We start from the raw sequence: 6,003 nt of genomic DNA, 5'->3' as shown, positions 1-6,003 counted from the left end.
GGTGCCCAGAGAAGACTTTGGACGGGGGAAATTGGGGGCTACTTCTCTTTATTCTCTGCCCTTTCCTCCTGCTGGCTGAGGATTTGTCACTGTGATCTATAGATTCTACACAGCGTCTCTCTTCCCTGAAAGAAGGTGGGAGAGATCAGCAGTGACTGTCACCTGCTCTCTTCCTTGTAAGAAGAGGAAGACAATGAGTGCAGAAGCTGCCTGTGGGGCTCCCATCTGAACAGCACTAACAATAGTGTGTGTTTCTTCTCATGTTTGAACACCACGTTCATTTTTTTCAAAAGTCCTTTGAGGAGTTCGATCCTTAAAACAACTTGGTAAATTTAGGAATGTTTATTTTTATTTTACAAATGGGGCAGCTGAGGCACAGAGGTAAATGAGCAAAAATCATTGTCTCTATTTTCTCTGGCTGGTGGTTCCTTTCTCTTCAGGATCCATGCCAGGATTCTTTTGGCGGGGACAGAGGGTCTGGAAATGTGTTAAACTTTCCACTTAAAGGTAGCTCAGCTGCCAGTAAGGATCTTCTGTTTAAACAGCACCTTCAGGTCAAGTGGGAGTGGTGGGGAAGGATGGTCTCTGGGATTTCTCCTGCTGCCTCCTGCTCCTACCCCAGAGGTAAGGTGGGAACTGCCTTGTGGCAGCCTGTAGGGAAGGGACTCCTGTTAATGGGCTGGTCTTTCCTGGAGCGGAGTGTCCTGTAGACATCTGAGACCAATCTGTTCTCCTCTCCCAGCCTGTCCTGACCACTCCATCTGCCCTGGTTCGCTCACCCCATAGCCTCGCTAAGGGGCCTCATGCTGGGAAGACTCTCGGTTGCCTTCACATCTTCCATTAGGAGCAACAGGAACTTCTCAATCCCTTCCTCTCCACTTGATGGCTGATGGAGTCTGGGGGAAGTTATCTCAGGCTCTCTTTCTCGCTTAGAAAACACTGGGCTGCAGTTTCTCTTCTATGGTCACCCATTCTGGTCTGCAAGGAGATGATGAAGTCTTTCCAGAGGCTAAGAAGACAGGTCGAACCCCTCTGCTTTTGTTCTCCTCTTTATTTATCTAAGAACTTTCTACTGACCCCCTCTACCACCCAGTTTTCATTGTGGACGGTGTGTTGCTGGCTCAAGAAATTGGCAATAAAAATAGCCATGGGGGACTATGCCCTACTACAGAGGCAAGGTTCCAGCCTGGGGGAAGGAGCACGTTAGGATTCCACTCATCTGCTGTTCTGCTGCCCATGGCGGCCCAGAGGCAATGGAGGAGAGGGCTCTGCTGCCTCAACCCCACCACACCCTCTCTGTTCTGTGCCGGTCCTTGCAGGAGCTCCCTCAAGTATTAGGAAGTTTTACTGGCTTCTGAGTGCTGCTTCCACCCTTCCTGATAGTGTATGCTTCCTAGGAGATTCATTAGCCCTGAAGTCCTTTTAGTAGTTGTGGTTTTTTTTCTTCTTTTAACTAGAGATTTCTAGGTGAATCCTCAAGAACGTGCAAGATGGAGAAAAGGTGGACTATTATTTTGGGGATTTCTGACGACAAGATTGAGGCAGTTTCTCGAGGAAGGGGCACAAAGAGGCAGACGTGCCTCATTTCCACGAGGCAGGGGTCTCCGGAGTGCACCCTGCTCCCTCCCCAGGCTGCCCTGCCCCCAGCCAGTTGGAGCTGTCCCACTGGGCAGAGGAGCTGGGAGGACCTTCCAGCAGGATACTTCAACCCCAGATTTGAACAGCACAAACAAGCTGATTTTGAGAGATCTGTGAGGATTTTTGAATTTTACTCCTTTTGGAATTCTTTTGCTTATTTTCCATGAAAGCCTGTTAAAGATTGCCCAAGTCAGCCTAAAGCATCAATGCATCTACACGGCAGATCCTTCATTTCCTTTACATTCACATATGATGCTCTGGAAGGAGGGCAGAGGGAGGGGCTTGCAGGCAGAAAATAGGCCAATCTCCCAATGTTCTGAATGTGACATGGAGGCCTAGGCTGCGCTGCCTCTTCTTGGCAGCAGTTAGAGAACCTGAGGGGCTGTCTCTATCTGCCAACACGGGTTACGATTTCACAGGCTGCTCCGACAGATTCTAAAGGAAGTTGCTGCTTGAGAAAGATGTCAGCACTAAGAAAAAGACACCTGTCAAAGATGAAACCTCATTTCAGTTTAGAATAAAGAGCTCCTTTGGATTCTCAGCTGAGTGTATGATAAACATGTAATTTCTCAGTGCAGCCACAGGAATGAATTCCCAGTAATACTGTGAAAAAGCAAAGTGGCAGGAATGTGAAAAATATATTCCTTACCTTTTAACTCAAACAGCAACAGCCACTTTTTTCTGAATACCTACTATGTGTCAGGTCTATGCTAGGCACAAAGCAAGCATCATTCCGTCACCACAACCCAGTGTGGCAGGCATTGTCACTTGTGATACAGAGGATACCTGAGGCCCTGTGTGGTTAAGGTTCTATGGTTTTAAGAGACAGACGTGGGCTCTGGCTAATTTCCAGACCAGAAGAGAGTGTGGGAGGCTCATGGAACTAAAGGAGGAATTGAGCCACCGTGCCTGGGTCAGGGACCAGGCAGACCCAGCAGGAACTCATGAACCAGCAAGGTGGGAGACAGCTTAGCGATGCTGCCCTGGAGGAAAATTCCCCCAGAGAAAGTCAGATTGGCCTGGCTGGGTCATGAGACCTCACTCCAGTAGGTTCGGGCCAAGTGAGAACCATTCCACCAGAACCATCTGGACAGGAGGCCGGGCCCTTCTCCAGAGGCCAAGCAGAGTGCTGCTACCACAGGAAGCCCAAGAACACCGAGCCGCCAAGGACACGGAGATGCACTCAGGGAGAGCGAGTTCCTGCCTGAGAAGCCGTGGAGTGGAGCAGAGTCTATGAGAACAGACTCCGGGGCCAGATGGTCTAGATGGATCCGTGTCCTCCCACGTCCTAGTTCTGTGACCTTTGACAAATGACTTAACCTCCCTGTGCCTCAGTTTCGTCCTCTGTAAAATGGAGCTAATAATAAATCCCAATAACTAGCTTTAGGCTTGGGTGAGGTGTGTTAATACAAGCAAAGTGTGTGGTACAGGGCCTGGCGCTGCTGGATGGGGGTTGCTTTTGTTCTCACCACCTCGCCCAAGATCCAGGACCCACTACATAATTTGTGGAGCCCAGCGCAAAATGAAAATGTGGGGCTCCTTGTTCAAAACATAGTAAGAATTTCTAGACAGCAACAGCAGAGTGTCACACCCCACCCAGGCCCTCCTGAGCACGGGGCCCTGTGGGACTACACAGATCTCACACGCAGGAAACCCGCTCTGCCTGGAACACACAGTTGCCCAAACTGGAATTTCAACACTGGACTGTCTCCTTACGGAACCCGAGGATTTTCTGCTCCTGCACATCACCTCTCCACACGGTTCATCACGTTCTAAAGGACTACATCTAGGAAACAGCTGGGCTCTCTCAGGAGCTCAGGAATCAGCAACATAAGAGAGGCACAGCACGATGCTGACAACGTCCTCCTGCTCTTCGGAAGTGGTGAGCAGGCCAGCCCCGACAATCGCGGACAGACTGGCTTGGGCCTAGTAACCGACATCAGCCAGACCACCTCGAAATCGCATGGCCTGTGGTTCTGGGGGAACTGTCGTGGACAGAATTAGGTATCAAGTGATGGAAAAAATGCCAGGTAAGAAGAAGAAAGGCCAGAAGGAGCTAAGCAGCGCACCGTCTCAAGGCGACACGCTTTATTCAGAAGTGACTGGCAGGAGGAAGAGCCGCCGCAGAGACTAAATATCAGCGGCAGCGAGGGACTGGATGCCTATCATCGTCTGCAAAAAGGTCCCCCTTAGAGAAAGCAGCCGGCGTAGCAGCCACATGACCCCAGCCCCTTTGACGGCCGTGTCTGGGTCTGAGCCCCTGGCCCGATTTCCGTTCGGGTGCAGACGCTCGTCCAAGAACGTCAGACGCTCCGTGTAGAGAGCCTTTCTAGTCTCAGCCCCCTTTGCACGAAATCTGAGACTTCCACTTTGCGGGCTTCTTTCTCTTGACCTTGGATGGCTGGGCCACATTTTGTCTGCATTAGTGATTTGGGACAACCTGTTGAAGGCAAGGAGAATGAACACATTTCTTTCCCTCACCCCCATCTCTAAGTTCACCATTTTTCAGGAAAGAAAAATGAAAATGGCTTCCTTCCGAGCCCCCTGGTTCTCACTGACTAAGGTCCCTGGTGACAACACTGCCTTTTCCAGCTGTCTTCCCGTCTAACTTCTTGGGGCTTCTCTTTCTTTCAGTTGAAAGCAAACAGTCAATTCTCTGCTTGGCAGCTTCCCTGTCCCTATTTGCTGATCTGTGCCCCAGCCCCTCCAATGGGCCTTCCATGGCCGGTACCCGGGGCTCCTGGAGCAGAGGGCCAAGTGTGGGGAGCTGACATCCCTAGACAGTCGTTAACCAGGAACTGTCCCTGTACAGAGTGAAAGCCCAGCTGTCTTGTCCCCACTGGGACAACTCTGAGACATCACTTAACAGGGTCAGCCTGAAGCAAGGCCACATGACACCTTTCACGGGCTGGAGGCACCTTTGCCTTCATGGGCCCCTTCTTCCAAAAAGAAATATAAAGATTCGTTTTAAAGAAACACCAAAAAATTATATTTTATGACTGCATTGGTGTTAAGACAAGTATAATCCAGGCTGGCTTATATCCTTCCGATTTTAAAAGAAAGTCAAACATTTTCATGGGCCCTGAAATATCATGGCCCCAGGCACTGCCCTTGCTGCGCCTCATGGATAAGCCAGCGGGCTGGAGCTGACTCTGGGAGGTTGCCAGCACTCACATCCTTGCTGGCCTTCTTCCCCTTGCGCTGCCTCCCCACCCCCACTGGTCTCTCCTGGAAGCTCTTCCAGCCCACCCCCTCCACCACTAGCCTAGATGTCCCCGTTGCGTTTGTAGAACCATATTCCGTGCACATTTCCCACATTGTTTACCCATGTGTGGTTCTGTCTCCCCAACAATCTAAGAACTCCATTAGACCAAGAACCATAGCTTCTCCAACAGCGCGTCCCCATACCCACTCGTGTTAGACCCATAATAAAGGACACATAACAAACACTAACCAAGTGCTTGTTTACTTCATCCATTCATTCATTCCTGAATAATACTTCAAGATAAATTGAAGTCTGCAGACACTTTTTTAATCCAAAAACAATTATCTGGAAAAAAACTAAACCTTAATTCCAAGTTTAGGAGAATAACGAAGAATATTCCTTTGAATTTCTTCTCTGCTTTCCACCGTCTAGTCTCGGATGGTGTTGACTTTCAGCAAGAGCAAAAAGTCATTCAGAATCAGGGTTATGAATTCAGTGGAGGATCAAACCAAGCACTACTATTAGGCTAAAAAATGAGGCATGGCTGTGAAGACACGAGAATGATTTTCTGGAGTTTCAAATAATGTGGCTCTGAACACCAGATCAAACAACAATTTGAGCAATCACAGAAACACTGGAAAACATGAGTAGACTCAAAAAGTGATGATTTTGAAAAGGGATGGCACTCTCTTGAATGCAACCGTTTAGAGTTATATTAAAAATCACATTCTCATCCCATTGTAATCATATCTCATTAGATCTCTGAAATGTGGCATGTGTTGATGGTCTAACAGTTCTTTAAAAACATGATGTGCTTTTCAGAGTTAACTAAATCATCAAATTTGCAGTTTATTCAAACACACTGGTAGTCACCAATAAGGACCTGGGACCTCTCTAACTGCTTATTTCTGTAGTAAAGAGGAAATTTGATCACACACACACATACGCAGACTTCATACTGCTTCATTATCACATGCATCAACCTCTGGGGGGCAGGAAATGCTTCTGTTGATGTGGTATACAGGTCATTTTTGGTCCAGCTTATTCCAATTTGGCAGTTTTTCAGTCTTTTCCTCTATTGCAGCTATTTACATTCTCAAGTCTCCTTTCACGTTGGAGGGCTAACTTGTGACTTCAGATAACTGCCATATGATTTTCTT

The sequence above is a fragment of the Diceros bicornis genome, chromosome 6 (assembly GCF_020826845.1).
Source record: "Diceros bicornis minor isolate mBicDic1 chromosome 6, mDicBic1.mat.cur, whole genome shotgun sequence".
Lineage (NCBI taxonomy): Eukaryota > Metazoa > Chordata > Mammalia > Perissodactyla > Rhinocerotidae > Diceros > Diceros bicornis.
This window is presented reverse-complemented; position numbering follows the sequence as displayed.